Raw genomic sequence first — 12,344 nt, 5'->3', positions numbered from 1 at the left:
TTGTAAGACACAAAAGATTTGTTGTTGATAATACAAATAATTTCTCTAAGTCAACTCTTCTTTTGTAAAGAGATTCTATAGCAAAACAGGTTTTGAACTATTTTTTTTTTTCAGGCACTAATTTTCCTTTCAGTTTATAACAAGGTTTTGACATTATATTGTATCAACCACTTTCTTTTCTGTGTTCTGCACATGTATTTTGTTTTTTTTTTAAATTGGTTCTCCTCTCAGAAAAAAATAAAGAGTCTTCCTATTTTTTGGAAGGACATACATGCACACAGACTCTCTTAATCTGAGTAATTGAATAACATAGGTCAGGTGAGGAGATGAAACACATTTTATAGAAGCTTGGGTTTGTACCCAGAATTGGAGCAGCTGTCTAAGCCCATTGCTTTTTGCCATGCAGAAACTACAAAACCTGAAGAAACTTGGGAAACAAAGGAAAATCCAAGACAAAATCTGATTTAGAGCAAACCAAAACTCCTAATTTAAAAATAAAAAAAAACCCCAAACCATTCTGTTTCAAGTAAGGACAAAGAAACAGGTGGTTTTGAAGACAAGGCAGCAAGTTCTGCTAAGACAGCTCTGCCAGGTCAGAAGGAAAACTAAAAATTTTTTCTGTTACTAACAAGAATGTGACTGGAAAGAAATTGCCCTGGGAGCTTGGAATTTTTGGCTGCAGTGTCCTAAAGTCAAAGTCTGAGTGTGCTTCATGACCTGTGTGCCAGGCAGGAGAGAGGATGCTTCAAGAATCTGCTCTGAGACACTGTGCTGGGTGCCTCAGGAATCTGGGGGGGGAGGAACAGGGATTTCAGGAAACAGGTAGCTGCTCCTTGGTACAAAGAGTTGGGAAAGACACTGAAATGGAAACTTATCTGTCTGCACAGTGCCATGTCCTGTTCTGGGGAAAATGTGGGAATTAATGACATTTTTGCTGCTTAATTTTGAGATTTTCCACTCTTGCGTTCCTATCTTTCAGAAAATGTAATTAATTCTATCAGTTAATAGAGAGGACTATTTAGGATTATTAGATAAGTTATATTATTAGATGTGGCTTGGAATACATGAATGTCCTATTTTGTAATATTCTGTAAGCTTGATTTGCCAGATGACAGGAAACAACAGTGCAGAAGAGGAAAAAACCATCAGTTTCTACATCTATCTAGAGCATAGTGCTGAGCTCATCACCCACCACTTGTAACTGGAGAATTTAGAAAAACTCTAAAAACTCATCACTAAAAAAATCTTACAGCATGAGGAGGTCATGATTACAAGATTATTTTATGTAGTTCATCCACACCAATAATAAGGTGAGGGTTTGAAAGTGAGAGATAGTGATGAAACTGGGAACAGATAGGCTCAGCCACTTCAAAATTCACTTCACAATTACTGGTGCTTTTTGTCAGATGTACTTTTGGTTGTTTATGATGACTGGAGATTTTTATATAAATTATAGGTGTCTATACACTTATAAGAAAATCAAGTTAAAATCAAAAGTTAAAAATCAAAATTCTGGTTTTGAATGATTTTTTTTTCTTGGTACACTCTCCAGAATATTGAAATATTCTTTTTTACTGGAAACTTCTCCCCAAGAACTTCAAAATTCATGCTCTGTTCTGGTCCTCAGGTTTACAATTTTGTCATGACCTCTCATGGACAGTAAGTATGAAGGCACACAACTAAAAATGTAAATCCTCATCCTATGTGCATGTGTTCTGTCAGCAACATGCTAGGAGACTTGAAGACATGAGCCAGACAAGACAGAACAGAAAGCCCTCAGAGGGTGGAACAGAACACATTCTGCTGAGTGACTTCCCCCAAATCTGCTGCCACCTCTTTTTCACCCTCTGCTTCCCACTACTTTTCATACTATATGGTTGTAGAGGGAATTTCCCCTTGCCAAGTGCATCCCTCATGGTGAGAAGCACTGTTTTATTCCAAAGTGAATTGTTTTTCCAATGACTGCTGTGACGTTTGATTTTGGAGCCTCCCTAATCTGCTGCCTCGTGGATTTAGACAACTGTGGTTTTATTCACTGAGCAGTCAAACAGGGCTTCAGCTTTCTGCTGGCAGTTCATAACCTATTGGCATTTGAAGGCTAAATATTCACTAAATTGGATATTAATAACAACTGTGGAAAAATACAACAGATGCTGGATTGTACCAAGACTTTGTATCAGGCCTGGGGTTCTTTTTCAGATGATTCCAGAGAACACCTTTGGACAGGATATGAAGAGAAGGAGAGGAACTCAAGCCTGAGGTCACATTCAGACCATCCAGCTACCAGATAAATGATGAACAATTAATAACAGGACCTCAGTGATACCTGGCAGCAATGAAATCCATGGTTTAATCATGCTTTAAGTACTCTCTTCCTCTTTCTTTTATTTTGTTGCTCAGAAAATTTAGGTAAGCTACAATTCTGCTATAAATTTTGAGAAATAGTTTTAAGAAATATTCTTTTTTATTGACTGCTGGTCTAATCTAAAGCCACAAATCAATACTGAGAATTGTAAATACTGAAGGTGCTCACCAGAGGTTTTTTTCTGTAGCCTACAATGCTGAGTTTATCTATGTCCCTTTCTCCTTTACTATCATCTTTGCTAAAAAGTGACCAGAAAGTGCAGAAAACTGACAGACAGCAAAAATTCAAGGGTAAGGTTTCTCCCCCAGCCATGACACCACCACGTGCTGGTGGTGTTAGAGGCTTTTGAAAGGAATGGGCACACTGCCACCAGACTGAAGCTTCTGAAACCAAGAGGCAGCTGTGGAAGGGATGGCCAAGAGGAAGGCAGTGAGGTGCCCCAAGGGCCACTGAACTAAAGGAGAAAAGTAACCTGAGAATCAGTAGAAAAAGAGAGGAAAAAAAAACCCTCAGCTATATTCAGGCACACTCACAGGAAGCTGAACATGAGCCAGCAGTGTGCCCAGGTGGCCAAGAAGGCCAATGGCATCCTGGGCTGGCTCAGGAACAGCGTGGCCAGCAGGTCCAGGGAAGGGATTCTGCCCCTGTGCTCAGCCCTGGGGAGGCCACAGCTTGAGTCCTGTGTCCAGTTCTGGGCCCCTCAGCTCAGGAAGGAGATTGAGGTGCTGGAGCAGGTCCAGAGAAGAGCAAGGAGGCTGGGAAGGGATCCAGCACAAGTCCTGTGAGGAAGGGCTGAGGGAGCTGGGGGTGTTGAGGCTGGAGAAGAGGAGGCTCAGGGGAGACCTCATCACTCTCTCCAACTCCCTGAAAGGAGGTTGGAGCCAGGGGGGGGTTGGGCTCTTTTCCCAGGCAACTCTCAGCAAGACAAGAGGGCACAAGAGGTCTCAAGTTGTGCCAGGGGAGGTTTAGGTTGGACATGAGAAAGAATTTCTTTCTGGAGAGGGTGCTCAGCCATTGGAATGGGCTGCCCAGGGAAGGGGTGGATTCTCCATCCCTGGAGATATTTCAAAAGAGCCTGGATGTGGCACTCAGTGCCATGGGCTGGGAACTGCAGCGGGAGTGGATCAAGGGTTGGACTTGATGAGCTCTGAGGTCCCTTCCAACCCAGCCAATTCTAGGATTCTATGATATTTCTCAAGGTGGATTGGGCTGATAAAAATTACAACCTTTTTTTTGTTTTTTTTTATCCTCTACCCTATTTTATTTCACAATCCTAAAAATATTGCAAGTGCCTGAGGCGTGAGGCAGAGCAAAGCTCCATTTTCACTCCAGAGAGTTGGCACTTTGCTCATTAGGCTCCTTAGGATCTAACTGAGTGACCTTGTTTTGGTGGGAAGGCACAGATGGAGTCTGTCAGTAAATCTTGTTAATGTAACAAGTATTCCTACTGTTAGATGAGGTTTGCACCTCATAGAAGCATTTCCATCCCAAATATACAACCACCATTTCCTCCTGCCAATGTCAGCCCCCTTATTGCATGCCAACAGGGACTGCAGCATTTATTTTTGTTGTGAATTACCAAAAAAAGAACATCTTGCCCTGAGTGTAGGCTGATCTTTCTCTCAAAGGCAGTCACACACCTTGTGTGTAGAGACAGTGATGTTTGCTTTTAAATTTGGAAGTGTTACCTGATAAACACAACAGCTTTCTGCTGCTGGGAATCTTCTCCTGAACTGAAAAAATATTTTCATGACATGAATGCAGATTTCTCCTGGATCCTTGCTCACCTATGATCCAGATAAGTAATATGTAATATAATTAATCGGGGCTCTATTTATGAAGTAATTATAAGTGGCTGAAAATTTTAGGATGGAGTCACTATTTTCTTTCTGTGAGAAATAAAAAGCTGGTTTCAAAGGACATTCAGCTTCTCAGAGGCAATGCTGAAGAGGTGGACCCCTTCAGGTAAAAAAAGAGGGCTACCACACTAACTCAAGTTTTTTAATAAAATTCAGTGTTGGGAAAAACCCTGACCACCAGGATCAATGCTGAATAAGCAATCATATTTCTTAAGTGTTTTGTACCATTAAAACACAGCAGCAAAGCTAAGAGTAGTTGAATTAGGGACCCCCATTTTTCATTTCTAGATTCAGATTTCTCTCCTAAATTTCCCAATCCACATGGGATTGTGAGGGCACAGAATCCCACCTGAAGGAATAGCTCTGCATACTTTTAAAATATATTCTCTTCTTCTTTGCAGATGGGAAAATCAAACTTGATGTTGGGAAGGAGATGAATCTGCACTCCCTTTTTCCACTGCCACTTGGAAGGCAAGTTTGGGGCTCTAACCCCCAGATTTTAGAGCCCAGATAAGAGAGAAAGAAGAGTCCTGCTCACCTCTGCCTGCCCCTGCAGGGAAAGATGACTCCAATTGGGTGTCTGATGGCTTAAATTGCTGAAAAAGAGGGGACAGAATAGACAGAAGAAACTCCAGTGCTTTACTGCTGCTTTTTCAGCCTCAGTCCCCTCCTAGAAGGCATCAAGGTTCTATGTCAGAAAGCCACCAGACTTAATAAGGACTATGGTTTATAGTATTTGTTTGAAATATATTCATTTACTTTCTTCCATGGATATTTCTGCCCAGTTGTTGTTGCTTCCAATGTTCAAACACTTCTTTCTTTTGTGTTAGTTAAAACTTTTCCTTGTTACATGCTGCTGTAAGGATTATAAAAAGAAATTAAATTTAGGACCCGAAGATCATCATAATAAGAGGAATTAAACCTCTCTGCAAGTGTAATTAACAAAAAGAGATGGGCTGATGACAGATAATCTGTTGCTAACTAAGCACCAGAGGTAGGAAGAGGCCTTCAGGAAAGGACAGCTTTCACAGCTTTAGACCAGAGGTGAAGTCATGACCTAAGTGTGATTTGCAGCTCCAGAGATAAGTGTCACTTTCCCCTGTGGTAAGAGGTTAAAAAGTCACATAATTGCTGCTGCCACTTCTCTTCCAGGGTAAAAAGTGGATTATTTCATTCCTTTTGCCCTTTCCTTTTTTCACTAGGGTCCTGACCTGGCAAAGGCACAGCTGTGGAATAAGAAACAAATCCATCTGGGTTTGGACAATACAACTTTAGATTATTTCTCAGTGTGTGTATGCAGATACTCTGCAGGACTGGCCTCCTAAACAACAAGCTAGACTTAGCAGAAAAACTGTTATTCTAAGGGCAAGTTCTGTAAATAAAATAGTAATATTAAGAAAAAGTTTTGTATTCCAGGTGTCCTGTCCTGCATTGCAAGCAGTGGAGGTGATGCAGTAAGAAAACCTGAAGCCTTAGCTGTTCTCTCTTGGAATGGGTTGTTCTCAGAGTTAATTCCCACAGCCATGGAAGTAGAGCCTCAGATTACTTCTTCTTCAGCACTGCAGACACTTTTGGAGAAAAGATTCTGGCAAATACCATTCACTTCAGCTGAGAGGCCCTGCAATGAAAGCCTGAGGCAGCTGGGAGAAGTGGAGCCTGAAATTCACATTGTCCTCATTGAATCAAACCAGAATTACCTTTTTTCCCCCAGGTGATTCATAAGATATTTCCATTGTTTGTTGATTTTAACCAATTTGTCCTAAACCTCTGACATTCTGGTGAGGTGATGTCTTTCGTTCCATACAAATGCAGTTCTTCCTCATAAAAATTCTCTGGTTTTACCATCAAGTTATTGCATTCCCAGCTAGCTTGCTAAATTTAGAGATCAAAACATGAGCAAACTATTCTGAGGCTGAAAACCTTGGTGCAAGAACTGCATTTTCCTCCAGATGTTGAGCTACACTTGGCAAACACATTAGTAATTGAGATGCTGCTTTAGCAAACACCAGAGCAAGTTTGTCATTGATTAAAGTCACCTAGAACTGTCCTGGAGCAATATTTCAATTGACAAGGCTGCTTTGCTGCTAAAAATAGAAGCTTTTTTATGTTAATTTGTTGAAATAACTGTGCTTCCTTCTATAGGTTTGGGTTATGACTTTTCTCTTTGGCATCAGTGTTTTGTGGCTTGGGAAATATCCATAAGGTGCTTTCAGATCATTAAAAAATTCTGCAGGAGAAATAAAACCAGTTACCATGGCTTCACTGACTTAACAGTTATTGGTTTCCTTTTTACAAGCCACTGCCAACACCCTTAAATCAAGACCTGAAAGCCAAGTCTATGGGTAGTTATTTGGGCAAGTTTCTGATTTCATTTAAATCCATGCAAATACAGTGTAAGTCCATTGAAGTGGATCATTAAAAACTTTCCACTGAAACTATTTTTCCAAGTGGAGAACAAATAATTTTGACAACACCAGTCTTCCTCCTTTCATAAAAGCCAAAACAAACTACCTTTTTGAGGTGCAAATTTTCAATGTAGCTATTTTTCTCATTTAAAAAGCAGAAAAGGATCATTTGGGAAGACTTTAATTTGTACCTGAGACTGCAATCAGGCTCAGGAGTCATGTTTTGTCCTGCTTTTCACCTGGAAGGATCCAAATCAAGCCCTGTTATCTCCTTGTAGGCTCTGAGGTGTATATGGCCTGGCTCAGGAACAGCGTGGCCAGCAGGTCCAGGGAAGGGATTCTGCCCCTGTGCTCAGCCCTGGGGAGGCCACAGCTTGAGTCCTGTGTCCAGTTCTGGGCCCCTCAGCTCAGGAAGGAGATTGAGGTGCTGGAGCAGGTCCAGAGAAGAGCAAGGAGGCTGGGAAGGGATTATGGAATCATAGAATCCTAGAACTGGCTGGGTTGGAAGGGACCTCAGAGATCACTAAGTCCAACCCTTGATCCACTCCCGCTGCAGTTCCCAGCCCATGGCACTGAGTGCCACATCCAGGCTCTTTTGAAATATCTCCAGGGATGGAGAATCCACCCCTTCCCTGGGCAGCCCATTCCAATGGCTGATCACTCTCTCTGGAAAGAAATCACCCGCTCAGTAAAGGCGCTGAGGGAGCTGGGGGTGTTGAGGCTGGAGAAGAGGAGGCTCAGGGGAGACCTCATCACTCTCTCCAACTCCCTGAAAGGAGGTTGGAGCCAGGGGGGGGTTGGGCTCTTTTCCCAGGCAACTCTCAGCAAGACAAGAGGCCACAAGAGGTCTCAAGTTGTGCCAGGGGAGGTTTAGGTTGGACATGAGAAAGAATTTCTTTCTGGAGAGGGTGATCAGCCATTGGAATGGGCTGCCCAGGGAAGGGGTGGATTCTCCATCCCTGGAGATATTTCCAAAGAGCCTGGATGTGGCACTCAGTGCCATGGGCTGGGAACCACAGGGGGAGTGGATCAAGGGTTGGACTTGATGATCTCTGAGGTCCCTTCCAACCCAGCCAGTTCTGTGATTCTCTGTGTGCAGTTTATACACATACCTATGTACACAGGATGACAGATTTCAGGTTTATCACCTCAGGAGGAGGGGAAATGATGTGCCATCATCTCACAAAAGCACTTAGTTCATAATTAAACTGTGTAAATCTCGAGGAGAAGAACCAACAGTATTTTTCTACAGCTTGACATGACAGACAAAATGATTTTACCAGGAAGCTGGCAGCTTAATAGGAACTGGCATCAGCTCCAGTGTCCTTGGTATGTGTCATGGCATGGATTATTGCTCCAATCAATACAAAGCAATTTCCAATGAAGGGAAACAATTGTACATTGCTTTGTTATGATCCATTTTCAGATAGGATTTCTCCAGCCTCCCATGGATTTGCAGCTGCTCAATTACAGTCTAATTGCATGACCCCTGTAGAGCAAAACCCAAGGAGTGTCAGTGGTACAGAGTGACATTCAGAACAAAGTCAGAATGGTGAAGTTTGCAGTTCCCACAAGGAGGGGAAAATGTAACCCAGGAAATAAAGGCATCACTTGAAGATACAGGTGTTAACATGCCCTTTGTCACAAAAACTCTAGTGCTTGTATGGCCCTGAAACATTCACACACCACCCCATTACCTTACTGTAAGACTTACAGAAATATTCATTCAAAATTTTATGTTTTCTATTTACAGAAAAGAATAAGATAAAAGCAAATAAGGTGTGGAAGCTTCTATAGCAACATTCCTGGAGAATTTCCTTGTTAAATCTAAGCAAACACAGCAATGCTGGCTTACTAGACAAGATCACAAGTCACTGGGGAGCCTGGGAGGCCCCTTCAATCTTCTGTATATTTGGCTCTCAGCCTGTGTGCTTTGGGGCATTTTATCTTTCCAGTAGTCATCTTTTTCTATTGGTAGAACCTCAATTTCTATTGTTGCATCAGGGAATAAAGGCATTATATCAATGCATAGCAACAGCTGGTATCAGGACAGAAAAAAAAGCTAAAAATATTGTTTTTCTTGAAGGAGCAGGGAGAAGATAGGAAAACCAAAATCATTTCCCAGGTTGAAGTTTTCTATAAGATTGGAGGAAGCCATCCTGATCTCATAAGAAGTGTGGCAGTGAACTGGGATGCCAGGAGACCAGCTTCAGTTTATAAGAGGGCACCCAGTTCCAGGACCCAAATTCCTCTGCTTGGGGTGTGTTTAGCTCAAGCTGGATACACCAGCCAGACAAATCTCCCTGCCCCTGCAAAGAGGCCACAAATTCTGCAATTAATTCTGAGGATTTTTATGGTGAAAACCAATTTTTTTTCCCCTTTGATTTTCCCACTGGTGTTTGAACCTCTAGGGTTTTTTGTTTGGTTTTTTTTTTCTTTTTGGTTGGTTTGGTTTTGGGTTTTTTTTTGCTATTAGTTAGAATTCCTGAACTTTGGAATAAACTGTTAAGAGTACTGGGTAAAATTCAAGCCATCCCTAGGATGAAAGGACTCTAACTCTCAGGAAAACTTTCTGCCTGCTTTTTTGTGCAGCTTTCCAGACTTGCTGGGGATGGCACATGCTTAGGGATTTCTTGTCACCTGTCTTTGCAACTGTAGAGGTGGCAGTAAACCACAGTTTTTCTCAGTGAAAAGCCAAACCAGCTTCTTCTCCAAGGTTACCCTCATTTAATACTCTAATAGGGAAAATGGAACTCCATAAAAACAGCTCTTGCCAGGAGAAAGAAGAGGATAGAATGATACTGCTTTAGAGGAAAGGCTGAGCAAATAATTAGGTTTATTCAGACTGTTTCCTCTGGGAACTAAAGATTGTGTCTCTCAACATCTCTCTCAAGTGTGCAGGGATAATTCAGGCTGCCCATGGCACTCCAGCTCTGACCATCACCTCCTCCTGAGCCAGAAATGGAGGTGATGGGCTCAAAAGAAGCAAAAAAACCCAACTGACAATTCTAACCTAATTTTTGCAGTGATAGAAGTAGAACACAATAGGCTGTTAGAAGTCTTGCAAGCATTTTCTTAAATAAACCAATGATAATTAAAGACAAATTTAAGTGTAGGTTAGGTGTATTTGACAGCTTGATTTCTAGGAGCTGGCTGGAATTGAGAACAGACTCCCAGAGCTCACCAGAAGAGACTGGTGGGACTATGGGAATATTCCAATATTAGTTGTGGGAATATGGCAAGAAAATAATTTTGATAAGGAGAGCAACAGAGTAAACTTTATTCATACAACAAATAAAATCTAGTGATGCTGTAATGAAGCTGTAGCACTTAGTCACAAAACCCTTGGCTTTACAACTCACACTGTAACAGGACAAACACACAAAATGGGATATTTGTAATTCAGGACAAAGGTCTGACAAGATGACATTGAAAACTATTTTCATTTTAACTCCCAGTAAGCCAACTTCTAATAAAGAATCTGCCAGTAGTGCCAAGTATAAAGCCAGTAATGAAAGTAGTTGCTCAACCAACACTCAGTGTCCTAATTCCCCTTTTATATGTTCTTCTCATGGCCTGTAGTGTCCTAATTCCCCTTTTATATGTTCTTCTCATGGCCTGTAGTGTCCTAATTCCCCTTTTATATGTTCTTCTCATAGCCTGTAGTCTGGCAATAGTTGCTTTATCTTGGTCAGACCTTGCAAACATTATTTTTTGCTTTGCTTTGGTTTTGTTTTCTCATCATCAGTTGTATCTTATTGCTGAGAGAAAAGCATTTCTTGGTTGAACTTTCAGTGTTGTATTTCTGGGAGAGAAGGGTGGATTAAATTCTTTTTTTATTTATTCTGTATCTACTTTTTTACAAATTAATAATAACTTAGGATCATATGCATCTCACATTGTAAGGGGTGGACAAACACATCCTAATTCTCTATACATTATTTTGGGTTGTTTCTAGGACTTTTGTTGGAAAGGATGGCAACCTGCCACAGCACATGGGCATCATTTCAATCCTCCAATCAACACTTCTTTCATTTAACAATGTTTTTTTCCAAGAAGAAACTATTGTGGCAGTATTTCTTATCAGTAATGTTGAACTGAGGGGAAAGGCAGTTGTTTTTGCAAGAGAGCAATGCCTTAATGAGGATCCTGGATAAAACCCTAAGTTTGGTTAAACATCAGGGGCCTCAGAAGTTATCCATTTGGACTTTGCATATGCACCAGAACTCTCATTTTCCTACAAAAGCAACCTTTAATTTTCATTAGTCTGAAGTGAAAACCTTAGCTTGTGATGCTATTCTCCCCTTGACACACACCCATCCCTCTCACTGCAAATATTTGATTAAGCATGAGTATTAGGTGGGATAATACAGAATCTCTGCCTGGTTTTAATTATCTTGGACTCTGTTGGTGATGCCAGATGCCAGAGGGAGTTGTGAGAACAAGTACAGGATAAGTCAAGGGTCTGATCAAGCAGTCCTTGATGATAGCCTTGCATTTAGTGTCTGAATTGCTTTATCATAATCTCCTCTCCCACAGCTCTAACAAACACTGTCATATGGATGATGCTTCCTTTAAAATATAGTTGAGACTCAATACATGTTTTTCTTTTAATCAGTGAAGTTCCTTCTAAGATAAATGTATTGGTAACCAGAACACATCCTGGTGCATTTTTCCCCTAAGTCATCTGCACAAAGGATGTGAAAGGAAACTTTGGTAAAGCTACAACAAGTGATTAAACAAATCCCCATTGACCCCAGGGCTATTTTTCCTTAGGGAGTGGTGCTCCTTAATAACATTTAGTAAAACAAGGAACTGGCCAAAAGCAGCAATTTTGTGGCAGCTGAGCTCTAGACCTCATCTGCCAAAATACACATTTTTGTCCAGGGAATATGCCTTCTTTTTGTCATCCATAATTGTATCATGGAATTAGAGGAAATGGGTTGAAGAGAAACAACTTCTCTCCACTTCCCAGGTCTCCTTCCTATCAGGTTTCTAGCCAGGATCAATGATTCCATTTGGTTCTGGTAGGATGTTGAGATGTGTAAGAAAGTCTGAGGAATGCACACTCTTTATGATCCAGCTCTGGATCTGTCACTTCTCATTTGAGGAGAGGATTTGGATAGAGTGAGATCCACTTTTGAAAAAAAAAAATAATTAACAAACACTTCTTGCTAAACCAACATTAAGGAATGTCTAAGAGCAAGTATTGTAGCCTAAGTATCCACCAAACAGCCTATATAAAAATAATATATATCTAAAAAAAAAAAAAAGCCATTAAAGAGTTAAGAAAATCATTCCACTGGTCTATAGCATCCTTTTTCAGACTTGTGTCTCAAAAGAGCAGCACATGTTTCTTTATGACAAGGTTTTCCTTCCTGACTGGTAAGATCCTCCTAGGTCCTAAGAGTAATTCATGCAACTAGAAGAGAGAGGGGAAGCAAAAAGAGAGCAGGGAGGGGACAGCCACAGACTGACAAGGAAAGGAGCTCTACAATGCAGCTCTCAGAGCTGATTCCTGACAGAAATTCCAGCACAGGTGGAATATAGACTGTGACTCCTCAAAACAACCACCACATTTTAATTCTGTGAGCCAATCCTTAAACAAATGTTTGTTGCTTTTGTAATTACTAAGATTCAAGCATACACTTGTGAGGTTACAATGGGAAAGAGTATATTCTACAGCCTATGTTTCAGTATTTCCACTTCTGATTG

The sequence above is a fragment of the Heliangelus exortis genome, chromosome 6 (genome assembly GCF_036169615.1).
Source record: "Heliangelus exortis chromosome 6, bHelExo1.hap1, whole genome shotgun sequence".
NCBI classification, from domain to species: domain Eukaryota; kingdom Metazoa; phylum Chordata; class Aves; order Apodiformes; family Trochilidae; genus Heliangelus; species Heliangelus exortis.
This window is presented reverse-complemented; position numbering follows the sequence as displayed.